The sequence below is a fragment of the Brienomyrus brachyistius genome, chromosome 5 (assembly GCF_023856365.1).
Source record: "Brienomyrus brachyistius isolate T26 chromosome 5, BBRACH_0.4, whole genome shotgun sequence".
Classification (NCBI taxonomy): domain Eukaryota; kingdom Metazoa; phylum Chordata; class Actinopteri; order Osteoglossiformes; family Mormyridae; genus Brienomyrus; species Brienomyrus brachyistius.
Genome location: NC_064537.1, coordinates 2,313,943 through 2,332,485, shown reverse-complemented (window position 1 = coordinate 2,332,485; position 18,543 = coordinate 2,313,943). Strand labels below are relative to the sequence as shown.

General features: G+C 44.3%; 36 non-coding genes across 36 annotated transcripts; all 36 read right to left on the bottom strand.

The window, feature by feature from the left end:
* Window positions 1-317: 317 nt before the first annotated feature.
* trnag-ccc (transfer RNA glycine (anticodon CCC)) lies at window positions 318-388 on the bottom strand. The gene has a single exon. It is a non-coding gene; the product is annotated as a tRNA-Gly (tRNA).
* A 175-nt stretch (window positions 389-563) lies between these two features.
* trnag-ccc (transfer RNA glycine (anticodon CCC)) lies at window positions 564-634 on the bottom strand. Its single transcript has one exon. It is a non-coding gene; the product is annotated as a tRNA-Gly (tRNA).
* Window positions 635-1,060: 426 nt separating this feature from the next.
* On the bottom strand, window positions 1,061-1,131 carry trnag-ccc (transfer RNA glycine (anticodon CCC)). Its single transcript has one exon. It is a non-coding gene; the product is annotated as a tRNA-Gly (tRNA).
* A 179-nt stretch (window positions 1,132-1,310) lies between these two features.
* Window positions 1,311-1,381, bottom strand: trnag-ccc (transfer RNA glycine (anticodon CCC)). The gene has a single exon. It is a non-coding gene; the product is annotated as a tRNA-Gly (tRNA).
* Window positions 1,382-1,560: 179 nt separating this feature from the next.
* On the bottom strand, window positions 1,561-1,631 carry trnag-ccc (transfer RNA glycine (anticodon CCC)). Its single transcript has one exon. It is a non-coding gene; the product is annotated as a tRNA-Gly (tRNA).
* Window positions 1,632-1,807: 176 nt separating this feature from the next.
* Window positions 1,808-1,878, bottom strand: trnag-ccc (transfer RNA glycine (anticodon CCC)). The gene has a single exon. It is a non-coding gene; the product is annotated as a tRNA-Gly (tRNA).
* Window positions 1,879-2,057: 179 nt separating this feature from the next.
* On the bottom strand, window positions 2,058-2,128 carry trnag-ccc (transfer RNA glycine (anticodon CCC)). The gene has a single exon. It is a non-coding gene; the product is annotated as a tRNA-Gly (tRNA).
* Window positions 2,129-2,304: 176 nt separating this feature from the next.
* On the bottom strand, window positions 2,305-2,375 carry trnag-ccc (transfer RNA glycine (anticodon CCC)). Its single transcript has one exon. It is a non-coding gene; the product is annotated as a tRNA-Gly (tRNA).
* A 179-nt stretch (window positions 2,376-2,554) lies between these two features.
* On the bottom strand, window positions 2,555-2,625 carry trnag-ccc (transfer RNA glycine (anticodon CCC)). Its single transcript has one exon. It is a non-coding gene; the product is annotated as a tRNA-Gly (tRNA).
* A 176-nt stretch (window positions 2,626-2,801) lies between these two features.
* Window positions 2,802-2,872, bottom strand: trnag-ccc (transfer RNA glycine (anticodon CCC)). Its single transcript has one exon. It is a non-coding gene; the product is annotated as a tRNA-Gly (tRNA).
* Window positions 2,873-3,050: 178 nt separating this feature from the next.
* trnag-ccc (transfer RNA glycine (anticodon CCC)) lies at window positions 3,051-3,121 on the bottom strand. Its single transcript has one exon. It is a non-coding gene; the product is annotated as a tRNA-Gly (tRNA).
* A 665-nt stretch (window positions 3,122-3,786) lies between these two features.
* On the bottom strand, window positions 3,787-3,857 carry trnag-ccc (transfer RNA glycine (anticodon CCC)). Its single transcript has one exon. It is a non-coding gene; the product is annotated as a tRNA-Gly (tRNA).
* A 178-nt stretch (window positions 3,858-4,035) lies between these two features.
* trnag-ccc (transfer RNA glycine (anticodon CCC)) lies at window positions 4,036-4,106 on the bottom strand. The gene has a single exon. It is a non-coding gene; the product is annotated as a tRNA-Gly (tRNA).
* Window positions 4,107-4,284: 178 nt separating this feature from the next.
* trnag-ccc (transfer RNA glycine (anticodon CCC)) lies at window positions 4,285-4,355 on the bottom strand. Its single transcript has one exon. It is a non-coding gene; the product is annotated as a tRNA-Gly (tRNA).
* Window positions 4,356-4,534: 179 nt separating this feature from the next.
* trnag-ccc (transfer RNA glycine (anticodon CCC)) lies at window positions 4,535-4,605 on the bottom strand. The gene has a single exon. It is a non-coding gene; the product is annotated as a tRNA-Gly (tRNA).
* A 176-nt stretch (window positions 4,606-4,781) lies between these two features.
* On the bottom strand, window positions 4,782-4,852 carry trnag-ccc (transfer RNA glycine (anticodon CCC)). Its single transcript has one exon. It is a non-coding gene; the product is annotated as a tRNA-Gly (tRNA).
* A 179-nt stretch (window positions 4,853-5,031) lies between these two features.
* On the bottom strand, window positions 5,032-5,102 carry trnag-ccc (transfer RNA glycine (anticodon CCC)). Its single transcript has one exon. It is a non-coding gene; the product is annotated as a tRNA-Gly (tRNA).
* Window positions 5,103-5,528: 426 nt separating this feature from the next.
* trnag-ucc (transfer RNA glycine (anticodon UCC)) lies at window positions 5,529-5,599 on the bottom strand. The gene has a single exon. It is a non-coding gene; the product is annotated as a tRNA-Gly (tRNA).
* A 179-nt stretch (window positions 5,600-5,778) lies between these two features.
* On the bottom strand, window positions 5,779-5,849 carry trnag-ccc (transfer RNA glycine (anticodon CCC)). The gene has a single exon. It is a non-coding gene; the product is annotated as a tRNA-Gly (tRNA).
* A 179-nt stretch (window positions 5,850-6,028) lies between these two features.
* trnag-ccc (transfer RNA glycine (anticodon CCC)) lies at window positions 6,029-6,099 on the bottom strand. Its single transcript has one exon. It is a non-coding gene; the product is annotated as a tRNA-Gly (tRNA).
* Window positions 6,100-6,275: 176 nt separating this feature from the next.
* Window positions 6,276-6,346, bottom strand: trnag-ccc (transfer RNA glycine (anticodon CCC)). The gene has a single exon. It is a non-coding gene; the product is annotated as a tRNA-Gly (tRNA).
* Window positions 6,347-6,525: 179 nt separating this feature from the next.
* Window positions 6,526-6,596, bottom strand: trnag-ccc (transfer RNA glycine (anticodon CCC)). The gene has a single exon. It is a non-coding gene; the product is annotated as a tRNA-Gly (tRNA).
* A 175-nt stretch (window positions 6,597-6,771) lies between these two features.
* trnag-ccc (transfer RNA glycine (anticodon CCC)) lies at window positions 6,772-6,842 on the bottom strand. Its single transcript has one exon. It is a non-coding gene; the product is annotated as a tRNA-Gly (tRNA).
* A 179-nt stretch (window positions 6,843-7,021) lies between these two features.
* On the bottom strand, window positions 7,022-7,092 carry trnag-ccc (transfer RNA glycine (anticodon CCC)). Its single transcript has one exon. It is a non-coding gene; the product is annotated as a tRNA-Gly (tRNA).
* Window positions 7,093-7,271: 179 nt separating this feature from the next.
* On the bottom strand, window positions 7,272-7,342 carry trnag-ccc (transfer RNA glycine (anticodon CCC)). The gene has a single exon. It is a non-coding gene; the product is annotated as a tRNA-Gly (tRNA).
* A 176-nt stretch (window positions 7,343-7,518) lies between these two features.
* On the bottom strand, window positions 7,519-7,589 carry trnag-ccc (transfer RNA glycine (anticodon CCC)). Its single transcript has one exon. It is a non-coding gene; the product is annotated as a tRNA-Gly (tRNA).
* A 179-nt stretch (window positions 7,590-7,768) lies between these two features.
* trnag-ccc (transfer RNA glycine (anticodon CCC)) lies at window positions 7,769-7,839 on the bottom strand. Its single transcript has one exon. It is a non-coding gene; the product is annotated as a tRNA-Gly (tRNA).
* A 417-nt stretch (window positions 7,840-8,256) lies between these two features.
* Window positions 8,257-8,327, bottom strand: trnag-ccc (transfer RNA glycine (anticodon CCC)). The gene has a single exon. It is a non-coding gene; the product is annotated as a tRNA-Gly (tRNA).
* Window positions 8,328-8,503: 176 nt separating this feature from the next.
* trnag-ccc (transfer RNA glycine (anticodon CCC)) lies at window positions 8,504-8,574 on the bottom strand. The gene has a single exon. It is a non-coding gene; the product is annotated as a tRNA-Gly (tRNA).
* A 179-nt stretch (window positions 8,575-8,753) lies between these two features.
* Window positions 8,754-8,824, bottom strand: trnag-ccc (transfer RNA glycine (anticodon CCC)). The gene has a single exon. It is a non-coding gene; the product is annotated as a tRNA-Gly (tRNA).
* A 178-nt stretch (window positions 8,825-9,002) lies between these two features.
* On the bottom strand, window positions 9,003-9,073 carry trnag-ccc (transfer RNA glycine (anticodon CCC)). The gene has a single exon. It is a non-coding gene; the product is annotated as a tRNA-Gly (tRNA).
* Window positions 9,074-9,502: 429 nt separating this feature from the next.
* On the bottom strand, window positions 9,503-9,573 carry trnag-ccc (transfer RNA glycine (anticodon CCC)). Its single transcript has one exon. It is a non-coding gene; the product is annotated as a tRNA-Gly (tRNA).
* A 179-nt stretch (window positions 9,574-9,752) lies between these two features.
* trnag-ccc (transfer RNA glycine (anticodon CCC)) lies at window positions 9,753-9,823 on the bottom strand. The gene has a single exon. It is a non-coding gene; the product is annotated as a tRNA-Gly (tRNA).
* Window positions 9,824-10,002: 179 nt separating this feature from the next.
* On the bottom strand, window positions 10,003-10,073 carry trnag-ccc (transfer RNA glycine (anticodon CCC)). The gene has a single exon. It is a non-coding gene; the product is annotated as a tRNA-Gly (tRNA).
* Window positions 10,074-10,245: 172 nt separating this feature from the next.
* Window positions 10,246-10,316, bottom strand: trnag-ccc (transfer RNA glycine (anticodon CCC)). The gene has a single exon. It is a non-coding gene; the product is annotated as a tRNA-Gly (tRNA).
* Window positions 10,317-10,492: 176 nt separating this feature from the next.
* Window positions 10,493-10,563, bottom strand: trnag-ccc (transfer RNA glycine (anticodon CCC)). Its single transcript has one exon. It is a non-coding gene; the product is annotated as a tRNA-Gly (tRNA).
* Between the last annotated feature and the right edge of the window lie 7,980 nt (window positions 10,564-18,543).

Genomic DNA, 18,543 nt, shown 5'->3' with positions numbered 1-18,543 from the left:
TCTCTAATATGCCAAACGGATTAAAAACTGACCCGAAAGCCAGGTATCTCATGTTGTATATGCGACCTGCACTGCCCGGGAATCGAACCCAGGTCGGAAGAATGGGAATCGTGCATGATACCACTACACCAGCAGTGCATATTTTTGACTTTTCAACTTGGAATATTTCTACTGCCAATTGATGGAACTGGTGAAAATTAGTAGGTCGGAAATGTTGTGTGATCCTGCACTTTAACTATTACCTTTGTCTGTAAAATGCCAAACAACAGTTGGGACACTGACCTGAAAGCCAACTACCTGGTGTTTTATATGAGACCTGCACTGCCCGGGAATCGAACCCAGGTCGCAAGAATGGGAATCTTGCATGATGCCACTTCACCAGCAATGCATATTTTTACTTTTCACCTTGGAATATTTGTACTGCCAATTGATGGAACTGGTGAAAATTAGTAGGTCGGAAATGTGTGATCCTGCACTTTAACTATTACCTTTGTCTGTAAAATGCCAAACAACAGATGGGATACTGACCTGAAAGCCAACTTCCAGGTGTTGCATATGAGACCTGCACTGCCCGGGAATCGAACCCAGGTCGCAAGAATGGGAATCTTGCATGATACCACTACACCAGCAGTGCATATTTTTGACTTTTCACCTTGGAATATTTGTACTGCCAATTGATGGAACTGGTAAAAAGTAGTAGGTCGGAAATGTTGTGTGATCCTACACTTTCACTATTACCTTTGTCTGTAATATGCCAAAAGGATTAAAAACTGACCCGAAAGCCAGGTATCTCATGTTGTATATGAGACCTGCACTGCCCGGGAATCGAACCCAGGTCGCAAGAATGGCAATCTTGCATGATACCAATACACCAGCAGTGCATATTTTTGACTTTTCAACTTGGAATATTTGTACTGCCAATTGATGGAACTGGTGAAAATTAGTAGGTCGGAAATGTTGTGTGATCCTGCACTTTAACTATTACCTTTGTCTGTAAAATGCCAAACAACAAATGGGACACTGACCTGAAAGCCAACTACCTGGTGTTTTATATGAGACCTGCACTGCCTGGGAATCGAACCCAGGTCGCAAGAATGGGAATCTTGCATGATACCACTAAACCAGTAGTGCATATTTTTGACTTCTCACCTTGGAATATTTGTACTGTCAATTGATGGAACTGGTGAAAATTAGTAGGTCGGAAATGTTGTGTGATCCTGCTCTTTAACTATTACCTTTGTCTGTAAAATGCCAAACAACAGATGGGATACTGACCTGAAAGCCAACTACCTGGTGTTTCATATGAGACCTGCACTGCCCGGGAATCAAACCCAGGTCGCAAGAATGGGAATCTTGCATGATACAACTACACCAGCAGTGCATGCTTTTGACTTTTCAACTTGGAATATTTGTACTGCCAATTGATGGAACTGATGAAAATTAGTAGGTCAGTAACGTTGTGTGATCCTACACTTTAACTACCACCTTTGTCTGTAAAATGCCAAACAACAGATGGGATACTGACCTGAAAGCCAACTACCTGGTGTTGCATATGAGACCTGCACTGCCCGGGAATGGAACCCAGGTCGCAAGAATGGGAATCTTGCATGATACCACTACACCAGCAGTGCATATTTTGGACTTTTCACCTTGGAATATTTGTACTGCCAATTGATGGAACTGGTAAAAAGTAGTAGGTCACAAACGTTGTGTGATCCTACACTTTCACTATTACCTTTGTCTGTAATATGCCAAAAGGATTAAAAACTGACCTGAAAGCCAGGTATCTCATGTTGTATATGCGACTTGCACTGCCCGGGAATCGAACCCAGGTCGCAAGAATGGGAATCTTGCATGATACCACTACACCAGCAGTGCATATTTTTGACTTCTCACCTTGGAATATTTGTACTGCCAATTGATGGAACTGGTGAAAATTAGTAGGTCAGTAACGTTGTGTGATCCTACACTTTAACTACCACCTTTGTCTGTAAAATGCCAAACAACAGATGGGATACTGACCTGAAAGCCAACTACCTGGTGTTGCATATGAGACCTGCACTGCCCGGGAATCGAACCCAGGTCGCAAGAATGGGAATCTTGCATGATACCACTACACCAGCAGTGCATATTTTGGACTTTTCACCTTGGAATATTTGTACTGCCAATTGATGGAACTGGTAAAAAGTAGTAGGTCACAAACGTTGTGTGATCCTACACTTTCACTATTACCTTTGTCTGTAATATGCCAAAAGGATTAAAAACTGACCTGAAAGCCAGGTATCTCATGTTGTATATGCGACTTGCACTGCCCGGGAATCGAACCCAGGTCGCAAGAATGGGAATCTTGCATGATACCACTACACCAGCAGTGCATATTTTTGACTTCTCACCTTGGAATATTTGTACTGCCAATTGATGGAACTGGTGAAAATTAGTAGGTCGGAAATGTTGTGTGATCCTGCACTTTAACTATTACCTTTGTCCATAAAATGCCAAAAAACAGATAGGATACTGACCTGAAAGCCAACTACCTGGTGTTTCATATAAGACCTGCACTGCCCGGGAATCGAACCCAGGTCGCAAGAATGGGAATCTTGCATGATACCACTACACCAGCAGTGCATATTTTGGACTTTTCACCTTGGAATATTTGTACTGCCAATTGATGGAACTGGTAAAAAGTAGTAGGTCAGAAACGTTGTGTGATCCTACACTTTCACTATTACCTTTGTCTCTAATATGCCAAACGGATTAAAAACTGACCCGAAAGCCAGGTATCTCATGTTGTATATGTGACCTGCACTGCCCGGGAATCGAACCCAGGTCGCAAGAATGGGAATCTTGCATGATACCACTACACCAGCAGTGCATATTTTTGACTTTTCAACTTGGAATATTTGTACTGCCAATTGATGGAACTGGTGAAAATTAGTGGGTCGGAAATGTTGTGTGATCCTGCACTTTAACTATTACCTTTGTCTGTAAAATGCCAAACAACAGTTGGGACACTGACCTGAAACCAACTACCTGGTGTTTTATATGAGACCTGCACTGCCCGGGAATCGAACCCAGGTCGCAAGAATGGGAATCTTGCATGATGCCACTACACCAGCAGTGCATATTTTTACTTTTCACCTTGGAATATTTGTACTGCCAATTGATGGAACTGGTAAAGAGTAGTAGGTCAGAAACGTTGTGTGATCCTACACTTTAACTATTACCTTTGTCTGTAATATGCCAAACGGATTACGAAACTGACCCGAAAGCCAGGGATCTCATGTTGTATATGAGACCTGCACTGCCCGGGAATCGAACCCAGGTCGCAAGAATGGCAATCTTGCATGATACCACTACACCAGCAGTGCATATTTTTGACTTTTCAACTTGGAATATTTGTACTGCCAATTGATGGAACTGGTGAAAATTAGTAGGTCGGAAATGTTGTGTGATCCTGCACTTTAACTATTACCTTTGTCTGTAAAATGCCAAACAACAAATGGGACACTGACCTGAAAGCCAACTACCTGGTGTTTTATATGAGACCTGCACTGCCCGGGAATCGAACCCAGGTCGCAAGAATGGGAATCTTGCATGATACCACTACACATTTTTCACTTCTCACCTTGGAATATTTGTACTGCCAATTGATGGAACTGGTGAAAATTAGTAGGTCGGAAATGTTGTGTGATCCTGCACTTTAACTATTACCTTTGTCCATAAAATGCCAAAAAACAGATGGGATACTGACCTGAAAGCCAACTACCTGGTGTTTCATATGAGACCTGCACTGCCCGGGAATCGAACCCAGGTCGCAAGAATGGGAATCTTGCATGATGCCACTACATCAGCAGTGCACATTTTTACTTTTCACCTTGGAATATTTGTACTGCCAATTGATGGAACTGGTGAAAATTAGTGGGTCGGAAATGTTGTGTGATCCTGCACTTTAACTATTACCTTTGTCTGTAAAATGCCAAACAACAGTTGGGATACTGACCTGAAAGCCAACTACCTGGCGTTTTATATGAGACCTGCACTGCCCGGGAATCGAACCCAGGTCGCAAGAATGGGAATCTTGCATGATGCCACTACACCAGCAGTGCATATTTTTACTTTTCACCTTGGAATATTTGTACTGCCAATTGATGGAACTGGTAAACAGTAGTAGGTCAGAAACGTTGTGTGATCCTACACTTTAACTACCACCTTTGTCTGTAAAATGCCAAACAACAGATGGGATACTGACCTGAAAGCCAACTACCTGGTGTTGCATATGAGACCTGCACTGCCCGGGAATCGAACCCAGGTCGCAAGAATGGGAATCTTGCATGATACCACTACACCAGCAGTGCATATTTTTGACTTTTCAACTTGGAATATTTGTACTGCCAATTGATGGAACTGGTGAAAATTAGTAGGTCGGAAATGTTGTGTGATCCTGCACTTTACCTATTACCTTTGTCCATAAAATGCCAAACAACAGATGGGATACTAACCTGAAAGCCAACTACCTGGTGTTTCATAAGAGACCTGCACTGCCCGGGAATCGAACCCAGGTCGCAAGAATGGGAATCTTGCATGATACCACTACACCAGCAGTGCATATTTTTGACTTTTCACCTTGGAATATTTGTACTGCCAATTGATGGAACTGGTAAAAAGTAGTAGGTCAGAAACGTTGTGTGATCCTACACTTTAACTATTACCTTTGTCTGTAATATGCCAAACGGATTAAAAACTGACCCGAAAGCCAGGTATCTCATGTTGTATATGAGACCTGCACTGCCCGGGAATCGAACCCAGGTCGCAAGAATGGGAATCTTGCATGATACCACTCCACCAGCAGTGCATATTTTTGACTTTTCACCTTGGAATATTTGTACTGCCAATTGATGGAACTGGTAAAAAGTAGTATGTCAGAAACCTTGTGTGATCCTACACTTTCACTATTACCTTTGTCTGTAATATGCCAAACAACAAATGGGACATTGACCTGAAAGCCAACTACCTGGTGTTTTATATGAGACCTGCACTGCCCGGGAATCGAACCCAGGTCGCAAGAATGGGAATCTTGCATGATACCACTACACCAGCAGTGCATGTTTTTGACTTCTCACCTTGGAATATTTGTACTGTCAATTGATGGAACTGGTGAAAATTAGTAGGTCGGAAATGTTGTGTGATCCTGCTCTTTAACTATTACCTTTGTCTGTAAAATGCCAAACAATAGATGGGATACTGACCTGAAAGCCAACTACCTGGTGTTTCATATGAGACCTGCACTGCCCGGGAATCAAACCCAGGTCGCAAGAATGGGAATCTTGCAAGATACGACTACACCAGCAGTGCATGCTTTTGACTTTTCAACTTGGAATATTTGTACTGCCAATTGATGGAACTGGTAAAAAGTAGTAGGTCAGAAACGTTGTGTGATCCTACACTTTAACTATTACCTTTGTCTGTAATATGCCAAACGGATTAAAAACTGACCCAAAAGCCAGGTATCTCATGATGTATATGAGACCTGCACTGCCCAGGAATCGAACCCAGGTAGCAAGAATGGAAATCTTGCATGATACCACTACACCAGCAGTGCATGCTTTTGACTTTTCACCTTGGAATATTTGTACTGCCAATTGATGGAACTGGTGAAAATTAGTAGGTCAGTAACGTTGTGTGATCCTACACTTTAACTACCACCTTTGTCTGTAAAATGCCAAACAACAGATGGGATACTGACCTGAAAGCCAACTACCTGGTGTTGCATATGAGACCTGCACTGCCCGGGAATCGAACCCAGGTCGCAAGAATGGGAATCTTGCATGATACCACTACACCAGCAGTGCATATTTTTGACTTCTCACCTTGGAATATTTGTTCTGCCAATTGATGGAACTGGTGAAAATTAGTAGGTCGGAAATGTTGTGTGATCCTGCACTTTAACTATTACCTTTGTCCATAAAATGCCAAAAAACCGATGGGATACTGACCTGAAAGCCAACTACCTGGTGTTTCATAGGACACCTGCACTGCCCGGGAATCGAACCCAGGTCGCAAGAATGGGAATCTTGCATGATACCACTACACCAGCAGTGCATATTTTGGACTTTTCACCTTGGAATATTTGTACTGCCAATTGATGGAACTGGTAAAAAGTAGTAGGTCTGAAACGTTGTGTGATCCTACACTTTCACTATTACCTTTGTCGCTAATATGCCAAACGGATTAAAAACTGACCCAAAAGCCAGGTATCTCATGTTGTATATGCGACCTGCACTGCCCGGGAATCGAACCCAGGTCGCAAGAATGGGAATCTTGCATGATACCACTACACCAGCAGTGCATATTTTTGACTTTTCAACTTGGAATATTTGTACTGCCAATTGATGGAACTGGTGAAAATTAGTAGGTCGGAAATGTTGTGTGATCCTGCACTTTAACTATTACCTTTGTCTGTAAAATGCCAAACAACAGTTGGGACACTGACCTGAAAGCCAACTACCTGGTGTTTTATATGAGACCTGCACTGCCCGGGAATCGAACCCAGGTCGCAAGAATGGGAATCTTGCATGATGCCACTACACCAGCAGTGCATATTTTTACTTTTCACCTTGGAATATTTGTACTGCCAATTGATGGAACTGGTGAAAATTAGTAGGTCGGAAATGTTGTGTGATCCTACACTTTCACTATTACCTTTGTCTGTAATATGCCAAACGGATTAAAAACTGACCCGAAAGCCAGGTATCTCATGTTGTATATGCGACCTGCACTGCCCGGGAATCGAACCCAGGTCGCAAGAATGGGAATCTTGCATGATACCACTACACCAGCAGTGCATATTTTTGACTTTTCAACTTGGAATATTTGTACTGCCAATTGATGGAACTGGTGAAAATTAGTAGGTCGGAAATGTTGTGTGATCCTGCACTTTAACTATTACCTTTGTCTGTAAAATGCCAAACAACAGTTGGGACACTGACCTGAAAGCCAACTACCTGGTGTTTTATATGAGACCTGCACTGCCCGGGAATCGAACCCAGGTCACAAGAATGGGAATCTTGCATGATACCACTACACCAGCAGTGCATATTTTTGACTTCTCACCTTGGAATATTTGTACTGTCAATTGATGGAACTGGTGAAAATTAGTAGGTCGGAAATGTTGTGTGATCCTGCACTTTAACTATTACCTTTGTCTGTAAGATGCCAAACAACAGATGGGATACTGACCTGAAAGCCAACTACCCGGCGTTGCATATGAGACCTGCACTGCCCAGGAATCGAACCCAGGTCGCAAGAATGGGAATCTTGCATGATACCACTACACCAGCAGTGCATATTTTTGACTTTTCACCTTGGAATATTTGTACTGCCAATTGATGGAACTGGTAAAAAGTAGTAGGTCAGAAACGTTGTGTGATCCTACACTTTAACTATTACCTTTGTCTGTAATATGCCAAACGGATTAAATACTGACCCGAAAACCAGGTATCTCATGTTGTATATGAGACCTGCACTGCCCGGGAATCGAACCCAGGTTGCAAGAATGGGAATCTTGCATGATACCACTACACCAGCAGTGCATATTTTTGACTTTTCAACTTGGAATATTTGTACTGCCAATTGATGGAACTGGTGAAAATTAGTAGGTCGGAAATGTTGTGTGATCCTGCACTTTAACTATTACCTTTGTCTGTAAAATGCCAAACAACAGATGGGATACTGACCTGAAAGCCAACTACCTGGTGTTGCATATGAGACCTGCACTGCCCGGGAATCGAACCCAGGTCGCAAGAATGGGAATCTTGCATGATACCACTACACCAGCAGTGCATATTTTTGACTTTTCACCTTGGAATATTTGTACTGCCAATTGATGGAACTGGTAAAAAGTAGTAGGTCAGAATCGTTGTGTGATCCTACACTTTAACTATTACCTTTGTCTGTAAGATGCCAAACAACAGATGGGATACTGACCTGAAAACCAACTACCCGGCGTTGCATATGAGACCTGCACTGCCCGGGAATCGAACCCAGGACGCAAGAATGGGAATCTTGCATGATACCACTACACATTTTTACTTTTCACCTTGGAATATTTGTACTGCCAATTGATGGAACTGGTGACAATTAGTAGGTCGGAAATGTTGTGTGATCGTGCACTTTAACTATTACCTTTGTCTGTAAAATACCAAACAACAGATGGGATACTGACCTGAAAGCCAACTACCTGGTGTTGCATATGAGACCTGCACTGCCCGGGAAACAAACCCAGGTCGCAAGAATGGGAATCTTGCATGATACCACTACACCAGCAGTGCATATTTTTGACTTTTCACCTTGGAATATTTGTACTGCCAGTTGATGGAACTGGTAAAAAGTAGTAGGTCAGAAACGTTGTGTGATCCTACACTTTCACTATTACCTTTGCCTGTAATATGCCAAACGGATTAAAAACTGACCCGAAAGCCAGGTATCTCATGTTGTATATGCGACCTGCACTGCCCGGGAATCGAACCCAGGTCGCAAGAATGGGAATCTTGCATGATACCACTACACTAGCAGTGCATATTTTTGATTTCTCACCTTGGAATATTTGTACTGTCAATTGATGGAACTGGTGAAAATTAGTAGGTCGGAAATGTTGTGTGATCCTGCACTTTAACTATTACCTTTGTCTGTAAGATGCCAAACAACAGATGGGATACTGACCTGAAAGCCAACTACCCGGCGTTGCATATGAGACCTGCACTGCCCGGGAATCGAACCCAGGTCGCAAGAATGGGAATCTTGCATGATACCACTACACCAGCAGTGCATATTTTTACTTTTCACCTTGGAATATTTGTACTGCCAATTGATGGAACTGGTGAAAATTAGTAGGTCGGAAATGTTGTGTGATCCTGCACTTTAACTATTACCTTTGTCTGTAAAATGCCAAACAACAGATGGGATACTGACCTGAAAGCCAACTACCTGGTGTTGCATATGAGACCTGCACTGCCCGGGAATCGAACCCAGGTCACAAGAATGGGAATCTTGCATGATACCACTACACCAGCAGTGCATATTTTTGACTTCTCACCTTGGAATATTTGTACTGTCAATTGATGGAACTGGTGAAAATTAGTAGGTCGGAAATGTTGTGTGATCCTGCTCTTTAACTATTACCTTTGTCTGTAAAATGCCAAACAACAGATGGGATACTGACCTGAAAGCCGACTACCTGGTGTTTCATATGAGACCTGCACTGCCCGGGAATCGAACCCAGGTCGCAAGAATGGCAATCTTGCATGATACCACTACACCAGCAGTGCATATTTTTGACTTTTCAACTTGGAATATTTGTACTGCCAATTGATGGAACTGGTGAAAATTAGTAGGTCGGAAATGTTGTGTGATCCTGCACTTTAACTATTACCTTTGTCTGTAAAATGCCAAACAACAGATGGGATACTGACCTGAAAGCCAACTACCTGGTGTTGCATATGAGACCTGCACTGCCCGGGAATCGAACCCAGGTCGCAAGAATGGGAATCTTGCATGATACCACTACACCAGCAGTGCATATTTTTGACTTTTCAACTTGGAATATTTGTACTGCCAATTGATGGAACTGGTGAAAATTAGTAGGTCGGAAATGTTGTGTGATCCTGCACTTTAACTATTACCTTTGTCTACAAAATGCCAAACAACAGATGGGACACTGACCTGAAAGCCAACTACCTGGTGTTTTATATGAGACCTGCACTGCCCGGGAATCGAACCCAGGTCGCAAGAATGGGAATCTTGCATGATACCACTACACCAGCAGTGCATATTTTTGACTTCTCACCTTGGAATATTTGTACTGTCAATTGATGGAACTGGTGAAAATTAGTAGGTCGGAAATGTTGTGTGATCCTGCACTTTAACTATTACCTTTGTCTGTAAGATGCCAAACAACAGATGGGAATCTGACCTGAAAACCAACTACCCGGTATTGCATATGAGACCTGCACTGCCCGAGAATCGAACCCAGGTCGCAAGAATGGGAATCTTGCATAATACCACTACACCAGCAGTGCATATTTTTACTTTTCACCTTGGAATATTTGTACTGCCAATTGATGGAACTGGTGAAAATTAGTAGGTCGGAAATGTTGTGTGATCCTGCACTTTAACCTTTGTCTGTAAAATGCCAAACAACAGATTGGATACTGACCTGAAAGCCAACTACCTGGTGTTGCATATGAGACCTGCACTGCCCGGGAATCGAACCCAGGTCACAAGAATGGGAATCTTGCATGATACCACTACACCAGCAGTGCATGCTTTTGACTTTTCAACTTGGAATATTTGTACTGCCAATTGATGGAACTGGTAAAAAGTAGTAGGTCAGAAACGTTGCGTGATCCTACACTTTAACTATTACCTTTGTCTGTAATATGCCAAACAGATTAAAAAGTGACCCGAAAGCCAGGTATCTCATGTTGTATATGAGACCTGCACTGCCCGGGAATCGAACCTAGGTCGCAAGAATGGGAATCTTGCATGATACCACTACACCAGCAGTACTTGTTCTTGATTTTTCACCTTGGAATATTTTTACTGCCCATTGATGGCACTGGTGAAAATTAGCAGATCGGAAAAGTTGCGCGATCCTATATTTTAACTACCATCTTTGGCAGTAAATTGCCCCACTAATGCCAAAGGAACTAATGGGAAACCGACCTGAAAGCCACATCATATAAAAAAGGATGCAGAGTTAGAGGAAGCACAAAAACGGACGCAAAGCTCTAAGCGTGACGGAGCCGCGCTTCATGCAGTGGCCATCAATCCCGATGAGGAAACCACATCCTCTGTATGGTCCGTGCAAGACGCTAGGCATACAGAGAGAGAGAGAGAGAGAGAGAGAGAGAGAGAGAGAGAGAGAGAGTGAGAAAGAGACGAGAGAGAGAGAATGGCAGAGAGAAGAGAGAGAAAGAGATGAACACCTTTTTTTAGGGGAAGGGCATTCAGTCCAATAGGCACGAGGGGTCATGTAAAAGAACTAGGAGTGAGACACCCCAGATCGAAATATATCCCTCCCTAGTTGAAGAAAAAAAAATGGGATAATTTAGGATGACAAGAAGAACAGTAGTTCAGGGACCCAGGTTTTCCCCCTCGTTGAGGTAGCCAACCCACATTTCGGTGTAGAGGGAGATCAGGACAGGACACTCTTAATGTATAGATGATGGACAGAAACCGAGTGTGCTGAAGCATGCAAAAGTTTAGGGTATCCGGTGACGGACCCAGAAGGGTTTATTACTAGACACCGACAGTTATGTGATTCATACCGTCTAAACGGGATTGAGACTCAGGGAACTTATAGGAAGTGTTTAACATATAATTGGAACAGGGTAAGAGGACAATATATGGGCAGGGAACAAAATAATTATACTATGACCTATGATAACGTAGCTCTGGTGGGATAGATAAACGATGTGTACGGGAGAATTAGACACGTATTCCGTGTCACACCAGACTATAGGACAGTGCAAACAAAAGGAAGGAGAAGAGCTTTTTGAATACAGAGGTAGATTAGAGGAAGTATTTAAGAAACACAGTGGGTTAGAAGAAAGCGTAGAGTCCCGCAGCCCATACCAATAGCAATTGAAAAATGCCCTAATAAATGGGATACACCAACCACTCTCTGACTTTGTTAGAAAGCAGAACGTTAATTGTGCAACCGATGATGTTGATCGAACTATGAACTGGGCTAGACATACCCATGAAGTTATTCAGCGGAAAAAGAAAAAGGCAATCCAACCCCAGGCAGCCACCTTCCTTTCAAATGACATGCCCAAGACCCACGGTCTCTTCCAAAATAATCAGAGATGGGGGAGGAGTAGAGGAGGCTTCAGAGGGGGCTTTAGGGAAGGGAATAGACACAAGGCAGGATATGGGTGTTGGCGATGTGGCAAGCCAGGGCACTTTGCCAGGCATTGCCCAGAGCCTGAAGAGTATGAGAGACCTCTCCCACACAACCCCACTAGGAAGCAATGACTAACCGATCAAGCCTCACCCCTTAAGGGTGAAGGTGGACAGGGAAAGGAGGAAGTGCCTACAATGGATTTAACTGAAGTATTGGTGGCATTATGAGGGCCTGAAACAAAACAAGTAAGAACCATAATAGTACAAGTCATTTTTTCTCAGATAGAACGGTGCTAAAAGAGCACATCCCTGGAGTCACCCCCTCCAATGGGGCCATTTATGTCAAATCAGCAAACGGTCAGTTAAACCAACATAGAATATCCAAACCCATGTGGTTCAGAGATCCGAACACTGAAACCTCAGCACAAGGAACAGTAGTTCGGTGTCCAACATGTCCTGTTAATCTGTTAGGAAGAGACCTGATGACAAAATCAAGCATCTCAATTGTGCCTGAATCTACAGGGATGGTAGCTGTAGGCAAAGGGGGCTCAAACCATAGTAATAGAAGGAAGGACAGGACCATACTATTACTGGACAATAGACCTGCCGACTGAGGACCCAAGTCAGATGGGCCTTACACTTCTAAACAAAGCAAAGCAGCGACTTGTAGCGACGGCAGAGCTACACTCACTCTATAGCCTCCATGTAGCTTTACGATTCAAATTCACTGAGGGTCCAGATGACCAAAGAGGTGCTAAAACTGGGACCACAAAGGGTGACAGTGAAAGCTGTACACACCGATGGGAAGGAGACAGCAGGATGTAGTGAACTCCTCACGCCCCAGGCTGAGAGGCTGCTTACAGGCCGAGTCCCACACATGTCATTGGCAAAACCAAAACGTGACGAGTGGAAGAATGTAGCTTACCTAGTGTGGGAGGGGGAACAGACCCATCAGTGGGAAAAGGTGGGGGCAACCTGGGAAGTAAATGAGCAAGGTACCATCTACAGGCAGAACCTAGGGTGGGTCACACATACACTCCCCGAGTCCACCGACAGGGAGGGGACGAGGAGAGTGTACAATGATATATTATAGACTTAAATGACCACCCAGAACTTAAGACAATACCGAACCAGGTTTGGTCACAAGGCAAAACAGATGTAGGGTTAATGACCACTGCAGACCCTGTACAGATACGGCCAAAAACGAATTATAGACAAAGTGTGAGACATGGTTTATAGACGGCTCCAGTTTTAAAGATGCAGGTGGAAACACTCACACAGGGTTTGCCGTGGTAGATGGACATAGCATCATTCGGGCTGGACAACTACCGTCGTCCATGTCCGCCCAAGCTGCTGAGCTTGTTGCCCTAACCGAAGCTTTTAAAGAAGCAAAAGGCCTCACAGTCATAATATATACCGACAGCCAGTACGCCTACGCCACACTTAATTTTTTCGCAGCACAATGGGAAAGGCAAGGGATGATTACATCCACAGGAAAACCTGTGTGACATGCTGACCTACTAGTGCAACTACTACAGGCAGTCAAGCTCCCAAAGGCCATTGCTGTCTGCAAATGCGCCGCCCACACTTCAGGAAAACATGTATAAGATTGCGGCAATTTTGAGCCATGGGCCATGCCTCAACAGGAGGGATGGTAGAGATAATCGCATTTCCATGGACCAGGATTCAATACCTTTTCAGAAACTTTTTGCAGAACCTGCATGATCTGCTATAGACACAATTCACAGGGGAATGTTAGACCTCAGCAAGGTTCTTTCCCCAAAGCAGAGCATCCGTTCCAGATGCTACACATAGAGTTTACTGAGCTAACACATTGTCAGGGCTATAAGTACTGTCTCCTGCTGCTTTGTCCATCTCTAAATGGGTGGAAATAATTCCCTCCAGAAAAGCAGATGTGCTCGCAGTAGCAAAAGCCATATGTAAAGGGATTATTCCAGAACACGGGATTCTGGAGGTTATCTACAGTGACAATGGACCACATTTCGTGAATGAGATAATAGATAAGCTAACAGAGCATTTGGATATCGACCTGAAACACCATTGCTCTTACCACCCACAAAGTGCCGGACTGGTTGAGAGAACAAACGGCACAGTGAAATTAAGATTAAGGAAGACCATGGAGGAGACAGGGAGACCGTGGGTAGATTGTTTACCTCTGGTTAAACTGTACATGAGAATAGTGCCAACTGACAAAGGCTTAACCCCATTTGAAATAGTACATGGTAGGCCATTCCGGTTACCCATCCTACATGAGGGCAAAGGTATAGCGGAAAATGAGACCACCCTTGCAGATGAAGGAAATGTTACAATTGAAAGACATTGTGAGTGTACATAAGCTGCCAGAAGGTTCCTCATTTCCACAGGAAAGCCAGCTAACGGTCGGAGACCTGGTCCTGGTTAAGGTGATAAAGAGGAAGTGTTGGACGGCTCTGCGTAGGGAGGGACCCTACAGGGTACTGCTGACCACCCCCACCGCCATTAAGATAGCTGAGCGATCTACCTGGATACATCAGTCTCACTGTAAGAAGGTAGTATGTTTCCAGGCCACCGACGAGTAGTGGTGGAAGTCCGGTAACAAAGGGCAGAGAGGTCAATAGGACAGTCTGGTCTCAACCCGGTGAAGAAATCGTCTGAACCACGCTCACTAATATGGCCTGGACAGGGCTGCTCTTCCTGAGACTTATCTCCTTGTGGGGGGCGAGTAACACTCAGCAGAGAGTGGGAAACCACTCACAGTACCCACATGGATTCTCCACCGATGAGTGGTGGCAATCGATGAAGACTACAGCTGAGCTAAACAATAAGACAAATTGCTATGTATGCACTCACATGCCTCTGTCAACCAAAACTACAGGTCCCTGGCCATACAATGTAACGGAACAGAGAGGGTGGTGCCTGACAGGCCTAGCCCCCCATCCAGACCACCATCCCAGCCAGAGCCGGAGGCGCAAACGAGACATGGTTCAGTTGGCTCGGGCTGACCAGTGACACCGGGGTGCCCCCAGAGTGGCGCATTCGGAGCAAGGGGCAGAAGCTGGGTCACAGCCTGATGCCCATGATCGGGATTGGTGACGTAAGGGATCACGTAGAGATAAACCTACGCCTTATTCAGACACATAAATATCACCAAAGACCTGGGGACTTCCCTGGGGAAAGAGCAATCGCAGATTAGAGACATGGCAATGCAGAACCGAGTAGTGTTAGGCCTTCTTACAGCCTAACAGGGGGGAGTCTGTAAAATCTGACTTTTCACCTTGGAATATTTCTACTGCCTATTGATAGAACTGGTGAAAATTAGTAGAACAGAAATCTTGCATAATAATACCTTCATTTCCAGATGCATGCCTTCATTATTCACTTATTTTAGAAACTGTTAAAGCATCAATGAAGGTGATGTGCAGTTTGACTAAATTGTGACGGCTGCGTTACTAGGTTCTCGCCACCAGGCGTCATCAACACACCGCATTTGAAGCTGTAATGTACACGGTCAACAGAATCCGTCCTGTGCATGTGTAATACGGGCAGTGCTGGTGTGCCGTGCATTTACACCTTCAGGCTGATTTTGCCGTGACGCCCACAACGCACACGCGTTCGCATCATGGACGCCAGGCGTTTTCTACGTTCATTCCACGCGTCAGTGGTGCACCTACAGTATGTGAGGAGGTAGCGCGACACGTACGGGAAATGCAGTACGAGATAAAATTGGGGGGGCAGCATAGTCACGTTTTGTCTTAGAACTATGTGTTTATATGCGGTACCGAGTATTAAATTAAATCTGAGTTTTTAAGAATGGATGGCCGGAAGAACTGTATATTTTCAAAGGCAAGAAAAAAAAAATATTGCGTGCACTCTCTGTGCACAACGTCTTCAAAATTTGAATACAGTTTAAATTTCTAAAGAAATTAGTATTATGTGTACGAAGTGCAATGAAACTAACTCTGACTTGCCCACTTTCATAAGCAACGTTATTTTTCAGTACAGTTCCGGTATTTATAAATCTTAGTTATATTATTCATCGAGAGCGTGGGGTTTACATTTCGGTAGAACATCTCTATAGTATATTGTGATTGGATGCAAAACTTGGCAGGCTGCGCAGTTTTAATGACCGCTCCTTTTCTGGATTATTTAGTATGTGTTTAAAGTTTACCTCCGCTACTTTTCCATGAGCTCTGCATGTGTTCTTCAAGGCACTCCTAGTCTTTTTCGTCCTTACTGTTTAAAGTACCCACATTTTTTTTTCTCCATTTTTTCTTCCATAAATTTTGCTATACCTACTGCAGAAATAGATTTTTTTCCAGTGTAGTACAGCATAATCACAAAATTATAACTATTACGAGATATCTAACAACATACAATGCAACATTCAACATGGTGTAGTAAAGTAATATGCGGCAGAGTGAAGTAGATGTGGAGCAGCGGTTAGAATACGGAGAATACTGCAGCCGTATTAAACTATTGGCCACTCGATCGCTGTGGAGGCAGCGAGTGTTACCTTATCTTATGTCACAACCTCAAACAAAACAAGTGAGACCAGACGCGAAGGAGCCGACTAAGATGTTTTTCTCGCACTGCACCTTGTAGACATGAACTTTAATCCTTTAACGCTTTAAGTCGCGTTGCGTAAGCGTCGCCTCGCGTGAAGTATATCCCAACCCCTCTCCCACCGAGGGTCATCCCACTGCTGAGCAGAGAACGAGGATGTCCAGGATCTCCCGGCTAATGGTCCATCATCTCTGATCACAAAAGGGAACAACTAATTAGCAAGTGTAACATAACAGCACATTCATTGCCAGCAAGTGTCTCTTAAGTTTCAACAGGTGTAAACATCTAATAATATCTGAAGTTTAGAAGGAATCTGAGGGATTTTGACATTAGATAGCCAGAAAGAAAAAGGACAAATGACAATGACATAGAGGGCTGGTTGCTTAAGAAGATGCAATCTAGCTGGTATGAATTATTATTTTTTATTGCAATTATATTTGCATTGTATTTATTATCCATCCATCCATTTTCCAAACCGCGTATCCTACTGGGTCGCGGGGGGTCTGGAGCCTATCCCGGAAATAATGGGCATGAGGCAGGGAACAACCCAGGATGGGGGGCCAGCCCATCGCAGGGCACACTCACACACCATTCACTCTCACATGCACTCCTATGGGCAATTTAGCAACTGCAATTAGCCTCAGCATGTTTTTGGACTGTGGGAGAAAACCGGAGTACCCGCAGGAAACCCCACGACGACATGGAGAGAACATGCAAACTCCACACACATGTGACCCAGGTGGAGACTCGAACCCGGGTCCCAGAGGTGTGAGGCAACAGTGCTAACCACTGCACCACCATGCCGCCCCCTGTGTTTATTATATTTTTTATAATTTCCCTTATCTCACAGGACCTAACCCTAACCCTTACTTCGCAGGACCCAACCCTAACCCTTACCTCACAGGAGCAAGCCGTAACCCTTATCTCACAGGACCTAACCCTAACCCTTACCTCACAGGAGCAAGCCGTAACCCTTATCTCACAGGACCTAACCCTAACCCTTACCTCACAGGAGCAAGCCGTAACCCTTATCTCACAGGACCTAACCCTTACCTCACAGGAGCAAGCCGTAACCCTTATCTCACAGGACCTAACCCTAACCTTTACCTCACAGGAGCAAGCCGTAACCCTTATCTCACAGGACCTAACCCTAACCCTTACCTCACAGGAGCAAGCCGTAACCCTTATCTCACAGGACCTAACCCTAACCCTTACCTCACAGGAGCAAGCCGTAACCTTTATCTCACAGGACCTAACCCTAACCCTTACCTCACAGGAGCAAGCCGTAACCCTTATCTCACAGGACCTAACCCTAACCCTTACCTCACAGGAGCAAGCCGTAACCCTTATCTCACAAGACCTAACCCTAACCTTTACCTCACAGGAGCAAGCCGTAACCCTTATCTCACAGGACCTAACCCTAACCCTTACCTCACAGGAGCAAGCTGTAACCCTTATCTCACAGGACCTAACCCTAACCCTTACCTCACAGGAGCAAGCCGTAACCCTTATCTCACAGGACCTAACCCTAACCTTTACCTCACAGGAGCAAGCCGTAACCCTTATCTCACAGGACCTAACCCTAACCCTTACCTCACAGGAGCAAGCTGTAACCCTTATCTCACAGGACCTAACCCTAACCCTTACCTCACAGGAGCAAGCCGTAACCCTTATCTCACAGGACCTAACCCTAACCCTTACCTCACAGGAGCAAGCCGTAACCCTTATCTCACAAGGCATATATTAGCCACTAGTGAAAAATCCAAGTGAACCCAGCAGTCAATTGGTTTTTCTGGCTGCTGAATCATCGTTATTCTTCATATCAAATATACTGATCAAAACTCTGCAGCAGGTACCTCTAAACAAACACCAGAGAATGGCACAGAATATTAAATTAAATATTAAATTTCGGAAACCCTGAGCAGTCCATGTTGCTGGAGTGCATATCTCTGCACTGCGGGACTGCACCATCTTTACTACTAATGACCAAAGGTGGTGGGGGGTGGGGGTGGGGGGGGGGGTGGTGGCAGGAAAGCAAGTGAAATGAGAAGTGCAGAAGGTGAGGCTGAGGGTGTGAGA